Genomic DNA, 22,842 nt, shown 5'->3' on the forward strand with positions numbered 1-22,842 from the left:
ATCCGCGAGGCAGTTGCGCTATCAAGGGCGGAGAGCACATAGTAATAACGGGTCTGATCCGCGACGATGTTCCTGATGGCGAACTGGGCTTCAGCCTGGATAAACCACGCGGCTGGTTGTTGCTCCCAGAACTGTGGCAGTTTCAGAGTCATGGCGTTCGTGTCCATGCTGAAGATCTTCCGTGAAAACTGTTCACGAAAGTCGGGGTCACCAATGTAGGAACGTGGGTTTCTAACTGAAAGACTGAGTTCTACTCAGGCGATCAAACAAAATGAACTTTAATGAAACAAACAGGTATTAGCAAGAAACTGCAGGATAACATTGAATGTAGGTCTGCTCTCTCTGGAGGCTCCACGAGGACTGCCCCTGCAGTCCTGTGGCTGACGTCATGACGTCATCACGTTTTAGCCGCGCTGTTAAAGCAACCACACTCTGTACAGTTAAACAGCATAAATAAAGATACAGATTCAGACTGTAGCTAACATGTTGTTAAAGGAATTATGTACAAATGATCTGAGTCCTTTGGTGGCTCCGCCACAGGATATTTTTTAGCTTAATTTTTTTTAATTCATTCTTGGGATGTGGATATCGCTGGAAAAGCCAGCATTTATTGCCCATCCCTAATTACCTTTGAGAAGGTGGTGGTGATCCACCTTCTTGAACCACTGCAGTCCGTGTGGTGAAGGTACTCCCATAGTGCTGTTAGGTACATATTTCCAGGATTTTGACCCAGTGACGATGAAGGAACGGTGATGTATTTTCAAGTCAGGATTGTGTGTGACTTGGAGGGGAAATTGGAGGTGGTGGTGCTCCCATGCACCTGCTGCCCTTGTCCTCTAGGTGGAGATGCTGTCAAAGAAGCTTTGGCGAGTTGCTGCAGTGCATCTTGTAGATGGTACACACTGCAGCCATGGTATGCCGGTGGTGGAGTGAATGTTTAAGGTGGTGGATGGGGTGCCAACCAAGCGGACTGCTTTGTTCTGGATGGTGTTGAGCTTCTTTGTATTGTTGGAGCTGCACTCATCCAGGCAAGTGGAGAGTATTCCATCACACTCCTTACTTGTGCCTTGTAGATGGTGGAAAGGCTTTGGGGAATTAGGAGGCGAGACACTCACCGCAGAATACCCAGCCTCTGACCCGCTCTTATGGTCATAGAATTTATGTGGCTGGTCCAGTTAAGTTTGTGGTCAATGGTGACCCCCCCAGGATGTTGATGGTGGGGGATTCGGCGATGCTAATGCCATTGAATGTCATGGGGAGGTGGTTAGACTCTCTCTTGTTGCAGATGGTCATTGCCTGGCATTTGTGTGGCACGAATGTTACTTACCATTTATCAGCTCAAGCCTGAATGTTGTCCAGGTCTTGCTGCGTGTGGGCATGGACTGCTTCATTATCTGAGGGGTTGCGAGTGGAACTGAACACTGTGCAATCATCAGCAAACATCCCCACTTCTAACCTTATGATTGAGGGAAGGTTATTGATGAAGCAGCTGAAGATGGATGGGCCTAGGACACTGCCCTGAGGAATTCCTGCAGCGATCTGAGATGATTGGTCTCCAACAACCACAGCTATCTTCCGTTGTGCTATGTAAGACTCCAGCCAGTGGAGAGTTTTCCCCCTAATTCCCATTGACTTCAATTTTACTAGGGCTCCTTGATGCCACACTCGGTCATATGTTGCCTTGATGACAAGTGCAGTCACTCTTACCTCACCTCTGGAATTCAGCTCTTTTGTCCATGTTTGGACCAAGGCTGTAATGAGGTCGGGAGCCGAGTGGTCCTGGCGGAACCCCAAACTGAGCATCGGTGAGCAAGTTATTGGTGAGTAAGTGCTGCTTGATAGCACTGTCGATGACCCCTTCCATCACTTTGCTGATGACTGAGAGTAGACTGATGGGGCAGTAATTGGCCGGATTGGATTTGTTATGCTTTTTGTGAACAGGACATACCTGGGCAGTTTTCTACTTTGTCGGGTAGATGCCAGTGTTATAGCTGTACTGGAACAGCTTGGTTAGATGTGTGGCTAGTTCTAGAGCACAAGTCTTCAACACTACAGCCGGGATGTTGTCAGACCCATAGCCTTTGCTGTATTCAGTGCACTCAGCCGTTTCTTGATATCACGTAGAGTGAATCGAATTGGCTGAAGACTGGCTTCTGTGATGGTGGGGACCTCAGGAGGAGGCTAATATGGATCATCCACTCGGCATTTCTGGCTGAAGATGGTTGCAAATGCTTCAGCTTTGTCTTTTGCACTCACGTGCTGGGCTCCACCATCATTGAGGATGGGGATATTCATGGAGCCTCCTCCTCCCGTTAGTTGTTTAATTGTCCACCACCATTCACAACTGGATGTGGCAGGACTACAGAGCTTTGATCTGATCCGTTGGTTGTGGGATCGCTTAACTCTATCTATACCATGCTGCTTCCACTGTTTAGCATGCATGTAGTCCTGTGTTGCAGCTTCACCAGGTTAGCACCTCATTTTTAGGTACGCCTGGTGCTGCTCCTGGCATGCTCTTCTATGCTTCTCATTGAACCAGTGTTGGTCCCCTGGCTTGATGGTAATGGTTGAGTGAGGGATATGCTGGGCCATAAGGTTACAGGTTGGGGTGGAATACAATTTTGCTGTTGCTGATGGCCCATACCGCCTCATGGATGCCCAATTTTGGGCTGTTAGATCTGCTCAATATCTATCCCATTTAGCACGGTGGTAGTGCCACACAACAAGGTGGAGGGTGTCCTCAGTGTGAAGACGGGACTTCGTCCCCACAAGGACTGTGCGGTGGTCACTGCTACCAATTGTGTCATGTACAGTTGCATCTGCGACAGGTAGATTGGTGAGGACATGGTCTAGTAGCTTTTTCCCTCGTGTTGGCTGTCTTAGCACATGCCGCAGGCGCAGTCTGGCAGTTATGTCCTTCAGGACTCAGCCAGCTCGGTCAGTAGTGGGGCTACTGAGCCACTCTTGGTGATGGACATTGAAGCCCCCCACCCAGAGTACAACCTGTGCCCTTGCTACTCTCAGTGCTTCTTCCAAGTGGTGTTCAACATGGAGGAGTACTGATTCATCAGCTGAGGGACGGCGGTAGGTGGTAATCAGCAGGAGATTCAGCCCTTTGCACAGGGAGTTGACGACAACATGGCCGGGTTCCTGAGAGGTGGGAGGAGTTCTGGGTAACCCCCCTCCACTGTGAGGGAAGCAACAGATTTTTCATGCAAATAAGGTGCACTTCTACTAACTCCACAAACTCCAGCAGGTGAGCGCTGGAGGTCACCGGCTTATAAGAGCACATCAGCAGAACCCACCCTGACTGAGACTTGGAATGTGGGAACAACTTTTGTCCAGCAAGGACTTCACCGGAACAGAGCGACTCCAACTCTGCAGCTCTCAAAAGAGCTATCAGGCTCTCCCGACATTTTAAAAATCCATTGTTGGGATGTGGGCGTCACTGGCAAGGCCAGCATTTATTGCCTATCCCTAGTTGCACTGAGAAGATGGTGGTGCGCCATCTTCTAAGGTAACTGATCCCCTCTAGGACCAGTAACCTGTACCCTCTGACATTCTGGGGCCTTTACTAGGCTTACTCTCAGCAGGAAGAATATCGTTGGGCCTATTAGGTAACGATCTGAGTGGAATTTGTCAGGGAAGCCTGGGAACGTCCCCGGTCACACCCTTTAACATGGGGTAGCGGTAGTAGATCCACCCATAGCCCCCCTGCCGGAATTTTCCAGCCTCCTCTCCATGGGGGAGAATCCCAATGGAACAAACCTCCACCCCATTTTCTGTGCCCTGGAATGTCCCCAGCGTTAGGTCAAAATTTCAGACCCTTGGGGGGAAAAAATTCAGTTGATTTGTGCCTCCCATTAGCGCCCAAAGGGGGCGCAGCCCAATTTTGCCTCCTTGGAATTTTGAGGCGAGTCCAGCAGTATCATTATAGTTTTGATTTCTTAATGCGTACATTAAGCTTTCTCAATTGTAATTTTCATATAATATTCTGGCTTGACATGTTTATTCCTAAAATAAATATATCTAATGTTTTCCTTATAGATTGTCAACTAGTCTCTATTTGCTGTCTGTCTAATTTTGGTGCCAATACTGTATTTGAAAAGTTTGGAAGTTTGGCAATTGATAGTGTTTCTCACTCCAGCTTAAATTCAGAACATTTAGGAGCTATTTCCTACCCAATTTCATGCACACTCAGTTGTCACTATTAATCATCATGGTTTCAGGAGAGCTAATAATGACTACATCACTAAATTATTGTTTTGACAGATTTAAAATTAAACAATTATTCATAAGTGGTACTAGTTAGGTCACTTTTCCATCATAATGGGCCGTATTTTCCGATCAGAGGCTTCCCGCGTGCGGAAGCCTCCGATCTGGAAAAAATCTACGCACTTACCTGAGGGCTCCCGAGGTGCATTGAGTTCCGATCCTGGGCCTCGCCAACTCCAAGTGCGCAGGGCCCATATATCCCAGGGGCGCAGGCGGTTCGAAAGCGTCCCTATGATCACGTGGGCCATGGGGAGTCAATCAAAGAAGGGAATCTCCCTTCATACACTTGACAGATAGACCTGTCAAATATATGAATGGAGAACACCCCCAAAACACTGTAAAACATTAAATAAATTTTAAAATAATCACATTTTTAAAATTAGTTGAAATTACAATACATTAAATATTTTAAACAAAAATTAAATTTTTTGAAAAAAATAATTAAAGTTTTTTACGGGGCTAAAAATAAACTTACCTTTTTTTAAAGTATTTTTAAATGATAAATGAGTGAAAAAAAAATTTTAAACTTTTTTCAACTTTTATGCTGGTAAAAGCAGACCTTACACCTGCTTTTACCAGGCGTAAGATCTCTAAGGGTTTTCTGCAGGCGGGGGTTCTCCAGAAAGCGGAACTCTTCCCCCCCCCTCCCCCCCGCAGAGGCCCTTCTTCAGGGCAGGCGTCCGATCTGTCAAGAGCATTCTTGACAGATCGGAAATACCGGTTTTCAGCGCATGCGCTTCACATGCCTGAAATCGGCATTTCCGATGTTCCTATAGGTGAGTACACAGCGCGTACCCACCCGTAAGGATCGGAATATTCAGCCCAATATCTGGATAAGCCATGGCTGTGCAGTTTGCTAACACTGTGCCTCCCTTTCTTGATATATGTATGTGAGTTCCAAAATTTCTCTAGCTGTTAAGAACATAAAAGAATCTCATAGCTGCTCGGCCAGCTGCTTTCCCTTTAAATCATTTAATCACTCCTGCCTTCCACCCTATCACAGATTCTTTTTTCCTTTTGTTCTTTCCCCGGTTTCCCTGCCTCTGTACTTGTTTAAAAACTGTTACATCTCTAACTTTTTCCAGTTCTGATGAAAGGTCACTGTGGTGTATGTAACCTGTTCCACCTTAAGAGAACTTAAGCCTGTTCCACCTTAAGAGATGTACTACTTTCTATGGCTGCTGTATACGTAATACCGGTGGTGACCACACCGGTATATAAGCACTGTTTATTAATATTGTATTCAGCATAGTCCCGACCTCCAACCAGTAAAGACCTGTTGAATTTACTCTGGTAGTCTGTGTAGTAATTATCACTATAACACACAGACTTAACAGTGGCAACGAGTCCGATTCTTACCCTGCGGCAGCTATTTCCACGGCGGCTTCGTCCACAGACAGGACGTCGAAGAGAGGTTTCCACCCTCATCACCCTACTGGAAGACACGTCGAGCGGCAGGCATCGAGAAACCGGAGTGCAGAAGACATCCTGACCTCGAAGCCTCCATCAACGACTGTCAGCTTTCTTCTTTTCTACCTCGGTGGTGGGTAAGCCGGGCAGCGGCGTGACAGAAAGTCAACCGCGTTGGCTGTACAGACGGGGCTGGGAAGACGGAGGAATAAGGGCGGTGAGATCGATCGCGACCGGAGATAAGGGCCGGGCCGCTTTCGAGCGAGAGGCGCAGCGCGGGGACATCGATTGCGACCGGAGATAAGGGCCGCACTCGGGCTAAAAGGCGCAGCGTCTGGAGAAACTGAAGGCGCGAGAGCCGCGGTGAAGCGGAGACAGCGTCGGGGGATGGTTGAAGACCGCCAAGCGTGGGAAAACCGCCATTTTGTGGGCGGAGGACGACGACAAGAGCGGGAAGCCGCCACCTTGGATAACATAAAAATACAATAAATTGCAACGATGCCTAAACATGGGAACATTAATACCTTTGATAGTGACATCGAAGATTGGGCCATGTATGTAGAACGCATACAAAATTATTGTAAGGCAAATAAAATTCCTGATGCAGATAAAGCACTAACATTATTAAATTTAATGGGTGCGAAGACATACGGGCAATTGAAACACCTGTTATCACCAGATGAGCCGGCGGATAAGACGTTCGATGAGATTGTTACTGTCCTGAAAAATCATCTAAACCCCACGCCGCTGATGCTAGCGGAACGATTTAAATTTTATGACAGAAGGCAGCTGCAGAATGAAAGCAATGCTGAATATTTGATGGAATTACGTAAGCTAGCAAAATATTGTCAGTTTGGAACAGGACTGACAGAGGCACTATGAGATAAATTTGTGTGTGGTTTATTTAAACAGGATACACAAAAGCGACTGCTCGAGGAGAATGAGCTGACGCTTGAGAAGGCGGTCACTATGGCAGCAGCACACGAAGCCGCAGCGAGAGGCACGGCAGTAATGCAGCTACGGTCACCGGAACTCGGTACAAACAAATTGGGTTTGAGTTCTGTCAAATGTTATCGTTGTGGAAAGACAACGCACGATCAGAACCAGTGTTGGTTTAAAAACCAAGAATGCAGAACGTGTGGCAGGCTTGGCCACATAGCTAAAGTATGCCGGTCAGGAAAGAAGACCAGCAACAAAAAGTCACCGCAAGGAAAATACGTAAAGGTACACAAGGTGACAAAGAACAGTTTGACCGAACAGAAGTCAGATTCAGACGCTAGCAGTAATGAACTGGATAGCTTAAGAGTACACAACGTTGGTAAGGATGCAGATCTCCAGACAATTTGGGTCACTCTTCAGATAGCAGGAGTCCAAGTAAAAATGGAATTGGACACTGGATCGGCATTGACAGTCATGAATAAGAACGATTACAGAAGGTTATTCCAACATATTCCCCTACAGGATACGGAGATTATATTGAAAACATACACGGGGCAAAGAGTGTACCCCATCGGAAAAATAGAGGTAGAAGTGGTCCACAAGGGCGAAGAAAGCCAAGTAATGGACTTATATGTGCTACCTGAAGGAGGCCCACCACTACTAGGACGGGAGTGGATTAGGAAAATGAATATGGACTGGCACTCCTTGAAGGCACTAACGGTAGATTCCGGGGAAACAGATGTCAAACCTAAACGATTGTCCAGAATATTGGATGATGCTAAAGAGGTGTTCAACACGCATCGAGGGTTGTACCGGTACAATAGGCTGGTTTTTGGAGTGGCATCGGCTCCAGCAATTTGGCAGAGGGCCATGGAGCAGGTATTACAGGGAATTCCAGGCACACAATGTTACCTGGACGATATTCTGATCACAGGTGATGGTGATGAACAATATCTCGCAAACTTGGAACTGGTGCTCAACAGACTGAAAGAGTATGGACTTAGAGTAAATCGGCAGAAATGTGAGTTCTTCCAGAAGCGGATCTCGTACTGTGGCCATGTCATTGACCGGGAGGGGCTTCATAAGCCTCCTGACAAGATTGAGGCAGTTGTAAAGGCTCCCGCTCCGGAGAATGTCTCTCAGTTGAGGTCGTTTCTAGGATTAATTAACTATTACCATAAATTTCTGCCAAATCTATCCATGGTACTGCACCCGTTAAACGCTCTTTTACAGAAAGGGGTACCATGGGAATGGGGCGAAAACTGTAAGAAGGCATTTCGCAAAAGCAAAGAATTGATCACCTCAGAGGAAGTGTTGGCTCACTTCAACCCGACACTGCCTATTCGGTTGGCTTGTGATGCTTCTCCATATGGTATTGGGGCAGTACTCTCACACAAGTTGCCAAATGGCACGGAAAGGCCAGTCGCGTTTGCATCCAGATCATTGACCTCCGCTGAGCGCAACTATGCGCAGATCGATAGGGAGGCTCTTAGCCTTGTATGGGGAGTGAAGAAGTTTAATCATTACCTGCAGGGCCAAAAATTCACACTTCTGACAGACCATCAACCGTTGGTATCCATTTTTAACCCTAAGAAGGGTGTTTCGGTAATGACAGCGCAGCGTCTCCAGAGATGGTCTCTTTTCCTAGGGGCACATCAATATCAAATAGAATTCAAAGGTACGAAACAGCATGGCAATGCTGATGGGCTGTCACGCCTGCCACTACCTGAAGAAGAAGACATGACGAAAGTTGACCCTGTTGAGTTATTTCATTCGACCATCATCGAGTGTTTACCAGTCACCAATGCAAGTATTGAAAGAGAAACCAGGAACGACCCAACACTGTCCAGAGTTTACGAGGTGACAGTGAAAGGATGGCCAACACGGGGTGATCCTCTGTTACTGGCATTTTCGGCAAGGCGAGACCAGCTGTCCGTCTGCCATGGTACCTTGATGTACGGGACAAGAGTGATTATTCCTCCCAAGTTAAGGGAAAGAGTTTTAAACGAACTGCATGAAGGTCATCTGGGGGGAGTTAAAATGAAAAGTCTTGCTAGGGCTTATGTATGGTGGCCGGGTATTGACCAACAGATTGAGGAGTTAACGAAAAGCTGCGCTGGGTGCCAAAAAGTGCAAAATGCACCTCCGATAGCACCGCTACACCCATGGGAATGGCCTTCAGCCCCATGGCAACGCGTACACATTGACTTTGCTGGTCCATTCATGGACTCCATGTTCCTAATCGCGGTGGACGCACATTCCAAATGGCCAAAAGTCATCAAGATGAATACCACTACTTCAGAAAAGACAATTGCGGTGTTAAGAACAATATTCGCAAGGAACGGATTGCCAGAACAGATCTGTTCGGACAACGGACCACAGTTTGTATCGGAAGAATTCCGACAATTCTTAAAGAAGAATGGAGTAAAACATTATACCTCTGCCTCATATCATCCGGCGACAAACGGGTTGGCTGAAAGATTTGTCCAGACATTCAAAAAGGCAATTAAGGCCATGAACGATGATCAGATTCCGCTGCAACACAAGGTCGACAAGTTCCTGATGTCATATCGAAACGCCGATCATGCAGTGACTAACCAAAGTCCTGCCATGATGTTTTATAACAGGAGGTTGCGGTCCAAGTTGGACTTGTTAAAACCAAATGTGCGGAGGGAAGTGGAAAACAAACAGTTTCGGCATATTAACAACAAGACCACTCGAACTTTCGACGTAGGACAACCAGTGTTGGCAAGGGGCTATGGAAACGAAAAATGGCAGTCCGGAACAATTCGGGCCAGACAAGGACCTCTGGTGTACACAGTAGATATTGATCATAATGTGATAAGGCGTCATGCGGATCAACTGGTAGAGTCGAGAGCAAGGGTCGAACCCATGGTTGTGACAGAGACAACTGTGGAAGATGTTAATGAACCTGAGGCATCTACCTCGGCAGGGAATGTACTTGATGATGATGACACCCAATACATTGGAAACCAAATAGAGGAGGCACCTCAACAACAAGAATCAGAGACTACTGAGAGGCGTTATCCAAGCCGCATCAGAAAGCCTCCTGAGAGACTGAACCTTTGAACTGTTATACCTGAAGTTATATATGTATATATGTTATTATGTTATGTTAAATGGGGATATGACTGTTAAGCTAAAAAGGGAGGATTGTGGTGTATGTAACCTGTTCCACCTTAAGAGAACTTAAGCCTGTTCCACCTTAAGAGATGTACTACTTTCTCTGGCTGCTGTATACGTAATACCGGTGGTGACCACACCGGTATATAAGCACTGTGTATTAATATTGTATTCAGTATAGTCCCGACCTCCAACCAGTAAAGACCTGTTGAATTTACTCTGGTAGTCTGTGTAGTAATTATCACTATAACACACAGACTTAACAGTCACTGAGCTGAAACATTAACTCTCTCTCTCTCTCTCTCCACAGATACTGCCTGACCTGCTGAGTATTTCCAGCACTTTTGTTTTTAACCCATTTTCTATGTTGCCTAATACTCTTTTCCATTGACATCAAGACCAATTTCACCTCCCCCCGCCACCCGCCACCACCCCCCCCGCCCCCGATTTCTGTGTTGTGATATATTATAAACAGCAAAATAATATTTCAGGCAATTCTTTTGAAATTTTAGCCAAAAACTCTTTAAGTAAATGGACAATTCAACACACCAAATACTTATGAAGTTTTTTCCAAAGATTTATTTTGTGCCTGTTAGTTTAGAAATAACATGGTTTGTGCTGACTTTAAGGTTCTACAGACATTTCTACTGTAAGTCATCCATAATGTAATTATTCTGACCATATTATGGACAACTAAAAATACAGCTGTGGATAAACAGTTCAAACCATGATGAACATTCGATAGAAACTGTTCAGCATTTTATAAAATTAAAGTTCGTCCTTTGATTCTTCATCTGTATTATTTGATTTTTCACCAGGTTTCTGCAAAAAGAATAGTAAAGAGACCAAGATGCCCGGTATGTAACTTAATTCTGTTACTATTACAATATGAAATATTCAACTGAGACTTGAGTCATTCATCTGAGATTTTGCTGGGGATTTTCCAACATGACCCTGTCTAAAATTGGGTGGGATAACGATGGGAAGAAAAAGGGTGTGTTTGGCCAGTGAGGTCTGCTACCCTGACTGGGAATTCCCTTCTCCCTCTCCCACCGGGATTATCGCTCGCCGCTCCTTCCCCACCCACCGATATGCAAATAGAGGCAGTGGGCGGAGCCCCGGTTCCCGGCAGATTTTTTTTTGCTTGCACCTGTTACTGCCACCTCCTAGGGCCGCCATGGAGAAGCTGGTAGTCGGTCTGGAATGGTTGTGAGGTGCTCCTGACTGGAGGGAGTAGTGCCTTGTGGTGGCCTCCTCTTCCTTCATTCAGCCCCCAGACACTTACCTGTTGAAAGCCCCAGTCTTGACCAAGGCCTTCACTGGGACATCAATGTCGGTAAAACAATGCGTTACTGCGCCATACTACCTAACTGAATCATTCAAAGCATCTTTTCAGATATGCATTTAAATAGCAGCTTTCAGAACCTCAGGATGTCCCAAAGAGCTTTATAGCCAAGTCCTTTTAAATTGTAGTCACTGTTGTAATGTAGGAAATACAGCAGCCAACTTGTACACAGCAAGTGCCCACAAACAGCAATGTGATAATGGCCAGGTTATCTGTTTGTGAATTTGGTTGAGGGATAAATATTCGCCAGTACACTGAGGAGAACACACCTGCTGTTCTTCAAGTAGTGCCATGGGATCTTTTATATCCACCTGAGGGGGCAGACGGGGCAGATGGGACAACACCTCTGACTCTGCAGCACTCCCTCAGTACTGCACTGAAGCGTAAGCCTAGATTATGTGCTCAAATCTCTGGAGTGTGACTTGAATTCACAACTTTCAGACACTGAGCCAAGGGTAACACTCAGGCCAGAATTTTCTGTACCTGGGCGGGTCGGGTGTGGGCGGTTGCCATGGCGGGTCGCGATCCCGTTCCTGATTCTGTGCCGCTCCTCAGAGCAACTTTGTGTTAATGGGGCCTATTAAAGCCGCCCTGCGCGTTACCGGCCCAATTAAATGGTGCAGGTCTGACAACGTCAGCAATGACATGTTTTCAGCTGGGATTTTTAAAGGAGCCATGGCCACATTGCATTTGAAGGATCATCTAGGAGTGTGCAGGCAGCTCACTGCACAATTGGACTGCTGGAAAGAGTGCCAAATATGACTGCACTGAGGCAGAGGGCTGCACCCAGGTTCTCCGATGACTCCCTCCACATGCTTGTGGAGCGAATCAGAGCACGCAGAGAGGTCCTCTTCCCTTCTAATGTGGCTCCAAATAGCGGAGAAGGTAAACAGCGGGGATATGGTCAGAAGGACCTGGGTGCAGTGCTGGAAACGATTCAATGGTCTCATTAGATCAGGAAAGGTGATTACAAAGCCACATTCAACTTCATCCTGCGGTGCCTCTCATCACATCCCCATCACTCTGCCTTCTCATCCCTACTCCTGCACATCCTTACTCACACCAACTTATCTTGCACATCTACCCATCCCGCTCTCTCTATTTACATTATCACATCCCCATCTCACTAGCCACCCCTCACACTCACCCTCATCCTAGTGCAATCATACCAACTAACAACACACAAGGAGGCCACTTGGCTTTGGCACCCCACTCCATCATAGTTACCCTCTAAAGATGTAACCCATCCATTCCTTACACTCATTCCATCACTCTCACTCAACCTTCTCTTCTTGCCCTCCTTGCAGGAAAAGAGAGCCCACAATAAGAGGGAGAGAGAGAGAACCAGAGGTGGGTGCCACACGAGATAGAGTAGTCTTGTCACCTGGTGTCTCACAGATCACAAGTGAGCATCAGCAGATGGTGGAGACAGGGGCAGCAGTGGAGACTCCTCACCAGAGGGCGCAGGACACTCCCAGCACTGCTCAGCTGCATGCAGACGCTGAGCCTCGGGGGCCATCCAGAAAGAGGGCGATCCTGGAGGTGCAGCAAAACATGCGGGAGGCTCTGACAGGTTTTGCGAGCGCGATATCTGTAAATGTTCAGAGAATGGAGGAGTCCATCTCCAACATGAGCACCACCGTGTCGCAGGCAATGGCGACTGTCGGCTCTTCCATGAATAGGATGGCCACCTGCATGGAGCAGCTAATGCGCCACTCACAGGAGTACATGGTATCTATGGAGAATAAGTGGCAGACGCTCATAGACCTCCTGTCTAGCAAGGATGTCAATGTAGATGTGGGTCGTCATGGCCCCACTGCTGTGCCGCAATGTGCTCTCCAGCTGCTTGCTAACAGGGAAGTGCGGATGGCACACGAGAGGGATAACGGTGAGAGGGGACATGGAAGTGGGGGCTCCTCTCAAAGCACTCACACTTCTCCCCCATTGCCTCCCCCTCACTCAGAGCCTCAGGTGTCTCCTGAGATCGCGATGGCTGAGTCTGCCCCTGCACAGTCGCAGGAGGAGCAGTCTTTGGCGGGGCCATCACAGGCCCCAAGACCCAGAGGATGTCTGCCAAAAATGTCTAAGCAGTCGCACCAGGGAAGTGAGCAGGCTGCTGAAGCCACAGGGGTAGCACAGGGCTACCTCTGCTGAAGCCACAGGGGTAGCAACTCATAGAAGCATGCATAAAAGAAAGATGAAATACAAGTAGATTCATAAGGGTAGCCACTTGGGTGTTTTGTTAAATGATTCGGTAAAGCTTCCGTTACTCTGATGTCACATATAAAAATCTTTATTTTCACCACTTTCCGGTCATGGAGACATTTGTGTGTCCTTTGGAAGTGGCTTAGTGAGTTGAAAAGAATGGTGAGACATAATGTTACCTCCAGCAATGGTGGTCAGTGTGAAAGGAATGGCTTGGTCATTGTAGGGATGCTTTATGGTGTTGTTGTGGGGTGGTGCCAACCTGGCACAGCATGGGGCAGCCATATGGGTGTACTGTGTAAAGTTAAGTAAATCTGGCCATGATGAGCCCATCCCTAGCCTCCCGGGCAGCAATGTGGTCGGCTGTTGGTGGGATTTGTACCGCAGCATCCTCCTGCTCCTCCACCTCCTCCTCTGAAGAGGCTGTGCGCTCAGAGCCTTGCTCCTCATGCAGCGCGAATCCTCAGTGCTGCACTATGTTGTGCAGGGCGCAGCAGACCATGACTATTCTGGTGACCCTGGCTGGTGTGTACAGAAGGGCTCCTCCAGATCTGTCAAGGCATCTGAAGCGCATTTTCAGCATGCCTATTGTTTACTCTATGACACATCTGGTGGACATGTGACTTTCATTGCATCTTTCCTCAGCCTCATTACTTGGCCTCCTCAAGGGTGTCATGTGCCATGTCTTCAGTGGATAGCCCTCGTCTCCAAGCAGCCAGCCGGAAAGTCTGTTTGGAGAAGCGAAGAGCTGAGGGAGGGTGGACTGGCGCAGGACGAAAGAGTCATGGCAGCTGCCAGGGAATTTGGAGCACACATGCATGATAATCTTACTATGGTTGCAGACTAGCTGCACACTGAGGGAGTGGAAGCCCTTGCGGTTGACAAAGGCTCCTGGGTGATGTTGGGGTGCCCTGATGGCCACATGTGTGCAGTCGATGAGGCCCTGTACCCGTGGGAAGCCAGCCAGAGTGGCAAAGCCGAGCGACCGCTCAGTAACACTGGCTTCATCAGCGGGAAAGCTAATATAATTGGCTGACCTATGTGATGCATCTGTGGGCGGCCGAGTGCGAGATGCTGCAAATGTTGCTGCAGATCCCTGGAAGAAGCCTGAGGTGAAGAAGTTGAGAGCACTGGTGACTTTGACAGCCACTGGTAAGGCTTGTCCACCAGGTCCTCTGGGCTGCAGGCTTTGCTCCAGCAATCTGCAAATGTCTGCGATGACCTGGCGAAATAGCCTGAGCCTCCTTTGGCACTGCTGGTCCATCATGTTGAGGAAGCTCAACCTCTGCCTCTATACCATGTGTTGGGGGTGTCGCCTCCGGCGCTGGGCAACCCTGTGCTGATGCCCTCTGTCCTGTGCAGCATCAGGTGGTTGAGGAGAAGTTTGGTGGTGTTGTTGGTGCTGCTGGTGTGCCTGGTGGTGCTGGTGTTGGGGCTCATCGTGGACCAATTCTGAGGACCAAGGTGAGACAGTATAGATGACACCCATGCTGATGGAATAGATGGCAGGTCAAGTAGAGATGACAGAAGCAATCTGTCAGTGAGGTGATAGGTTCTAACAATGAGATGACACTGGATGGCGACTTTGCTGGAAACACTTGGGGCTCGATTTTGCCAGGCCCGAGGAGGCGGGTTTGGAGGCGTGTGAGGTATTAAAGTCGCAAAAAATGGCGGGCGGGCCCGATCCCGCCTCCAGCCCGCCTCCAAGCAATTTTCCCGAAATTGGGGTTTTGGACTCTGTTTCCATCCCGCCTCCAAGAGGCAGGATAGGCCCTTAAGGTCCTTAACAACCAGTTAAGTGCCTCTATAATCCCATTTTGAGAGGCCTTTGTGAGTTTAACACATTTCTCCTGTGTTGCATGTCTCCTCTGGAACACGCCAGTGAAACCTGGCGGCCTCACAAGTGGACTGCTTACTAACAGCTGCAGCTCCACCATTAAAAAGGAGTTTTCAGCAATCATCATTTGCAGGTGACAGAACTTTGTTGTCTCAGGTCTGGGGGAACTTTTAGCGGCCTACTCATTGTTGTGGAAGTTTGGAGCCTGAGACCCATCTCCAGTGTGACCTCCTGGGAAACCCCTCTCCCCACCTTGACTGAGTGCTTCCTCAACTGAGGCATATACCAGAAGCATGGGAACCATTTATTTCCTTTCCTCCTGGACATCAGATTCGGACGAAGACCAGCCACGGCAGCAGCAGAACCCTGAACAACAGCAGCACCAACTGCAGGAGCAACAACAGGAGCTCCAAGCTGCTGCTCACCCACCTGAAGCTGCACAGGCCAGAAGGCGCCAGCGCATGGAAGCCCGTTGGCACAGGAGATACCCCCAAACAGGGTCTACAGACAGAGGATGAGCTACCTCAACATGACTGAGCAGCAGTGCCAAAGGAGGCTCAGACTTTCGCGAGAGGTAGTGGGTGACATCTGCGCAATGCTGCAGCAAGACTTGGAGCCAGAGGAGCGGGTGGACACCCCTTACCAGTAGCCGTCAAAGTCACCACCGCACTCAACTTTTTTGCGTCAGGCTCATTCCAGTGATCAACAGCAAACATCAGCGGCATCTCCTAGGTTGCCGCACACACTTGCATCATGCAGGTAACCGATGCCCTCTTTGCCATCGCGCACAATTACATCAACTTCTTCAAGGATCAAGCAAGTGTAACCACGCATGTGGTTGGATTTGCTAATCTGGCAGGCTTTCCAAGGCTGCAGGGCATCGTTGACTGCACACATGTGGCCATTAAGGCACCCCCATCACAATCCGTGTATTTTTGTCAACTGCAAGGGCTTCCACTCCCTCAACGTACAGCTGGTGTGTGACCACAAGAAGGAAATTTTGCATGTTTGTACCAAGTACCCTGGCAGTTGCCATGACTCCTTCATCCTGCGGTAGTCTAGTGTGCCTCCGCTCTTCAGTCCGCCAGACCAACTTCTCGGATGGCTACTTGGAGTCAAGGGCTATCCCCTGAAGACATGGCTAATGACGCCATTGAGGAGCCCATCTAATGAAGCTGAGGAGTGCTACAACTCCAGCCACATTTCCACCAGATCCATAATCGAGCAAACCATCGGCTTGCTGAAGATGTGATTCAGATGCATTGATAGATCAGGTGGAGCCCTGCAGTACTCAGCAGCCAGGGTCTCCAGAATCGTCATGGTCTGCTGTGCACTTCACAACATGGCACAGCATCATGGCTTGCAGCTGCCTGAGGTACAAGTGGCTCATCACATAGCCTCCTCAGATGGGGAGGAGAAGGAGAAGAAGGAGGAGGAGGAGGAGAGCGACAACGAACAGCTTGCGGAGGCGCATCAACCAGCGGCAGCAGCACACGAGCACATTACTGCCCGGGATGCAAGGGACGCATTCATCTTGGACAGATTTGCTTAGCCCGCCCAAATAAACACTTTAGCCTTGCACCTTCTTACCAGAGCATCGACAATGGACAAGAATCTGCGGATTCCCATCACTCTGACCACCATACTGGCAACAGTCACCCTAAGCCCTCAATGTGGAAGTCCCATTTGTGAAATGACACAGGCCACAACTTCAACAGTTTGCCATCAAGTATTTTTATCACAAAGTCACAGATGGCTTTTCAAAAATAAACAGAACAGAACACCCAAGTGACTACCCTTGTGACTATTTGTGCTTTATTTTCCTCTTACGCGTGCTCCTACATGATGCTTCCCCTGTGGCTTCAGCAGATGTGGAGGCCCCTTGCTCACTTTCTTGCTGCTCCTGCCTCGACACCTTTGGCGTCCTCTGGGGTTGCGAGCCTCTGAGGGCTCGCCAACAGTCTGCTGCTCCTGCGACTGAGACGTCGATCTCAGTTGCGTGAGGACTCTGGTGGGGCTCTGACCGAGGGCTCTGCAGTGGCACAGTGGTGTGAGCACTTGGAGAGGAGCCCCCACTTCCTTGTTCTCTGCCACCAACATCCCTCTCATGGGTCAGCCCCACTTCAGAGCTAGCAAGTGGCTTGACAGCACCTTGCTGCACTTTAGGGGGGCCACGAGGACCTGTTTCTGCACTGGGAGTCCTACTCCAGAGGACTTCCATGAAGGTCTGGTTTCTCTGCTCAATAGCTGACCATTGCTCCTCAAGAGATGTCAGTCTATTCTGAACAATGACCATGTTTTCAAGACCCTGGCGACTAAGCTCCTCCATGGCCAGAGCCATCCTCTCCTCTATGGTAGCCAGCCCTACCACGGAGGTAGCCATCCTTTCTGTGGTGATGCGTTCATGTGCCAATACCTCCACAAAGGCCCTGTTCATATTAGCGATGGGCTCCTCCATTCGCTCCACATTCGCAGCGACCCTGGAGACAAAACCTGTTCCTGGATGGACCCGGATGCACAGGGTCGACATGCAGCAGAGCCGAGCTGGGAGTGTCCTGCGACCTCCGACGAGAACTCTCCACTGCTGTCCCTGTCTCCACCGTCTGCTGATGCTCACTTGTGAGCTGTGATACACCAGGTGACAACACTACTCTATCTCCCGAAGGTCCCACTGAGGTGCGAGTGTCTGCGCTGGTGCTGGGTGTGCTGAATTCTGCTGACCCTGTGGCCTCAGAGGTTGCAGCTTCCTCTGAGGAGTCGGGGGGCTCAGGCTGTTCCTCCTGGACAGTGGGGACAGGGGCTGTCGATGGTCCTGTGGGGGAGTAAAGGAAAGAGTTAGACATGTGAGATAAACGTTGCATGCACATTGAATTGTGCAGATGATCATAAGTCAATCTGTTAGAGCATCAGAATCAATATTAGTCACTCATGCAATGTCAATGAGAGATGAAAAACTATTCTGTCACCAGCTTGCTCTGATGCGCCCGTCTGTCCATCACCCACTTGTGCATCCTCCTCCACTCCCACGATCTCCAGGGCCGCCTCCTCTGCAGTTGTGAGCTGAGCTATTGAGGGAGGCCCTCCTCCTGTCCTCGCCCTCTCCCTCTTATTGTGGGCTCTCTTTTCCTGCAATGAGGGACACAAATGGAGTTTGAGTGAGAATGAAGGAGTGAGTGTAGAGAATCCATAGCATAGATACTTAGAAGGAGACAAAGATGGAGTGAGGTGCCAAGACCAAGGGCCCTCCCTGTGTGTTGCAAGTTGTTGTCATTGCATCACAGTGATAGGGAGTGTGAGGGCTGCATAGTCGAATAGTTAAATGAACATACAGAGAGAGGGAATGGTTAAGGTACAGGGATGTAAGGGTCAAGTGGGATGTGGAGGAGGAGGTTGGCAAAGCAGAGTGCTGGTGATGAGAGGCGATGGGGATCAGATTGAGGGTCATGGGGTTGGAATACTCACTTTTCCTGTGTGGAGAAGGTCATGAAACCTCTTTCGGCATTGCAGCCAGGTTCTGCTGCACATTGAAATGGCATTCACCTCCTGTGCCACTTGAAGCCACACAGCTTTGGTCTGTTGTGGAGGCTTTTTCCTCCCTGAAGAAGGAAACAGCACTTCCTTATTTGCTCTTGCTCCCTCCACCAGAGCTTGGAGGGAGTTCTCATTGAATCGGGGTGCACACTTTGGTCTGGTGCCGGACATGGCTTTTGCACAAATCCCTCAGAAGTATGATGCTCAAGTTGAAAGGCTGAAAATGAACCAAGGCTGCTTGCAGGCCCTAAATGATGTCATCGGAGGCAAGTCTCAGGACCAAAAGACTCATTAGGCCAGGGGTTCCGACACGCTGGAAATCAAGTGCCCAATTAGGGCAAAATTGCTCATTTGTCCCGCCTCACAACGGAGGCGGGGTCCATACACGACGACTACCTGACATGCCCCCAATGATAAAATCCAGCCCTTGCGGTCTGTAGAATGCTACATTTGTGCTGGTAATACAGTCAGCAACAGATTCTGTCTGAGGAAAGTGATCAGCTGTGAGGTGGGAGTTTTTATTGTGCTTTCCGTGCTGTGCACTAATTAGCCGGATCAATGGCCACTGAACTTCCGCCTCAGGTTGACAGACGTGGTTCTCGAGCTGCGTGATTCCCGTGCTCATCCAGTCAAATTTGAAAGGTAAGGTTAAAAAGACTCTTAAGGGTCTGACAAGTACGTAATAATGATTTAAATTAGCTCGCCCGTCTCTGCCGTTCAGGTCGCTGCTGCGCCGGCAAACATGCCTGAAGGAAAGGCGCGTGGGGGCGGGATGATGCTGGGTTCCCAACCCAAATTTTTCAAATTTCCCACCTGACCCGCCACCAATCGCGCCCACACAGACCCCAGAAAATTCCAGCCTTAATTTTTAAAAGGAACTTAACCAAATTAATTAAAATTATATAAATCTGTGGTATCCATATTAAAACAACAATTTATTTTACTGCATTGTGAGGCTGTATAGTGCTAAAATATGTTCAACACTTGGCTTTAAACTCTTCTTAAATCAAATGGGCTGTACTTGGCATAACTGAAAACATACCTTTGATTTTCCTTGTTTATCCAGAAATTCAGAAAATGCTTCTAGAGTCTGAGCACTGGTGTAGTGTACAATCTGTGTGAAGATACGTGTTACGTGTCGGCATCAATGTGAAAAACAGACAAGGCAAAAATTTAGAAAAGAAACAAAGAATCCTGAAGATAACAAACCTTTCTATCTGATCCAGCAGGAAAATACTTTAAACTTGGATACTCCTCAACTATGACAGAATCAACTTCATTCGCTGTGATGTCTATCTTAGCAATAACAATATTTTCAGAGGCCTCATATTTCTTCCCCAGTTGATTCCAGATAGAATTAATTTTCGTGCATCTCTGAGACCATGGGGCACCTTTAAAGTAGAGAAAAAAGAACAAGTGTTACCAAATTATATGTTTGAGTATGCAGGAGCTGTTTTACCAATATAGCTATTTACTTGAGATGTTATCCCGAGCAGGAATGAGTTGGTTAAAGTAATTTCTTGGTTGCTCCCAATGGCTCAGCTGGTTAATATAGTGCATAGCTAAGCTACACAGGAAGGTCTTGGTCTGTGTTGAGTTAGCTAATCTAATCCGGGATGGTGGTAGGGCCACGACGATTGGCTTCAATGTCCCACGGTAGAAAGAAAAATGAGTCAGTATTCTCACCCTCAGTGACCCACCATAAGTGCACATCTGTGGGCACTGGGTGAGGGCAGCATGGGGTGGAGCTACAATGTCCCCTTAAGTCCAATAATCTGTCGGCACTCATTGTATATGCTAGTTGACCGAGTTTCTGGAGGGTGACTGGTGCCCAGCAAGAAGCTAACATCATCAGGAGAAAATGGAAGAAAATTGGTGAAAATAAAAGAAAAATTGTTTTAAGATACTACGGGGGTAATTTCAACCCCCAGAAACGGCTGGGTTGGGTTCGGGTGAGATGTAAAATTTTTAAAAAATCTCAAACCCTACCTCAACCCGCCTCCAAACCCACCCACTCCCGTGTTAAACAGAGGCAGGACAGGGGGCAGGCGACCAACCTGCTCCCAGGAGGCAGGTTGGCCATTTAAATATTATAATGAGGCTGCATGCCTCAGATTTAACCTGCCTTCTGGGTTCAACCCGGGCCGGGCGGGTTTCCCCAGGATCCGACACCACCCTGCCCCCGCCCCCCCCCCAGCACCCCACGCTCCAACTAACCCAGCTGCAGGCTTCCTACCTGCTCCTGGGCTGCACCCCTCGGGAGCATTCCCCACCCAACAGGGAGCCAAGCCTGTCAATCAGACTGACTTCCGGGCAGGGACCCTGTTTAAAAATAAGACAGACACTGTGGAGTTAAAGTTAAAACATGTGGGGAAAAACTCCTCCCCTCCCCCCGCTTACGCAACCCGCCTCAGTCAATATCGGGGCCTATGAAAACAGGAATCCCGAGAATACCTTGCAGCAGATCAGTATTGAATTCAAGTGGGGTTAAATTCAACTTCAGCGGGGATGCAAAATGGGCATTGGCGGATCGGCTTCCTGTTGTACCCCTGTCCAGATTATCTTTCCATTGACTTGTATAAGGATCGGCTGATCCACCAACATATGTTTTGCACTCCTGACAAAATTGAATTTCACCCCAGTGCATCAAAGTGGGGAAAAGGGGATATACTAACAATGTATTGTCCCTACCTGTCTTTAGACTGTGTTCACACCTCGTTAGCAAATGCTTTAGTGACATTTTGTGACAGAATAGTGATACTGCACAAGAACGATTGCTCTAGAGTCTGAACGATACTTACAAAACAACACAAAGACACCCTTTGTGGTATTAAACACAACTTCATCAAAGTTTGTTCCCATTAGCACTTTGACTGGATTCTTGTTCCAATCTTCTGGAAGTTCTTCACTGTACTGTTGAGGCTGATGTATAAAGTGAAAATATTATCAGATAGCTTTCTCATACTGCAATGCCACATAAAGGCTGGTAACGGACCCTCCTGGAGGGTGTCTTACCTCCACCCAACTTGCCTCCATTGAGCAGACACCCGAGACCCATGGAGCAATGACCACCTCCTCCACCCCCCACCTCACACCATTGATCAATTAATGGGGGTATGGAGGGGGGAAAGACCTCTTAGCCCAGCCCTTATCACTGAGCAAATATTTGAGGCCACAGTGAGGGGATGGTAGCCTCACTACTTCCCTTCTGCCCCCCTCACTGAGTACAAAAATGGGGTGTGAGGGAGAGAAAGGGAGGCGAGCTGCCCTTACAGTCAAGGGAACATCTGCAGGCCTGAGGAAGGAAAGGTCAGCTCACAGGCCTCAGGAAGCTAAGGGAAAATCATTGCAAATTTCCCCATCATGTTGAGAGAATTTCTCGACCTCACCTTTAATAAACTTTCACAAATTCAGCTTAGTGCATGAAATAGGAGTATCATTTTTTTTAATGCAATACCAGGAATGCACACGTTTATTCTGTGTGCTTTCTGGAAGTGCAAGTTTAGGAGGGTACACTGAAACTAATGGATAAGTGAATAACTAATCCAAAAGCTCTTACAAAATACTGGTTAACTAGCTTAGCAGCCACGTAACTGAGTGTGGGCCATCCAGCCGTGGACTGCTGGCCAAGCGCTCTCTGTGAGGTGGAGAGACAATGTCCTAGAGGGTAAAGCCGGCTTTGGTAGCCATTGGCCTGGAGGTTAACGTGGGATCACACACTCAGACAGGCTGCAAGAAGTGTTAGACTTGAAGAAAAGTGCCCAGATGAGAATTGAGAATGAACCTGCATAAAAATTGGCTGCCATTATATGGAGACTGACATGAATCAGTCATTCATGAAAGAAAGACTTATGAAATAATACTGAGCGGCCTACAGGTGGCGCTGTCCAGGGAGAGTATAAATACTTGGGCACGGGCCCAGCTTGCGCAGGACATTCTTAACAGGAACTAGTGAAGGACACAACTGGACCTCCATGTTTTAAAACAGTTGATTAAAGCCTTGTTTAACGCTTAGACCAAGTGCCTAGTAGTTTTCTTACGTCAAAGACCATGATTTGTAGGAAGCTATTTTTGTTAATCATAGTAAGTTACAGGAGACTGACATATTTGCTTGAGTATGTTTGTGCACTTAATGTGAACTGATCCAGTGACGTGC

General features: G+C 48.1%; 1 pseudogene; it reads right to left on the bottom strand.

Moving 5' to 3' along the window:
* Positions 1-10,536: 10,536 nt before the first annotated feature.
* Positions 10,537-22,842, bottom strand: part of LOC147110658 (protein disulfide-isomerase-like) — a 68,593-nt pseudogene continuing 56,287 nt past the window's right edge.

Source organism: Somniosus microcephalus, chromosome 11 (assembly GCF_052327205.1).
Source record: "Somniosus microcephalus isolate GS21.2 chromosome 11, FLI_Smic_1.0, whole genome shotgun sequence".
Classification (NCBI taxonomy): Eukaryota; Metazoa; Chordata; class Chondrichthyes; order Squaliformes; family Somniosidae; genus Somniosus; species Somniosus microcephalus.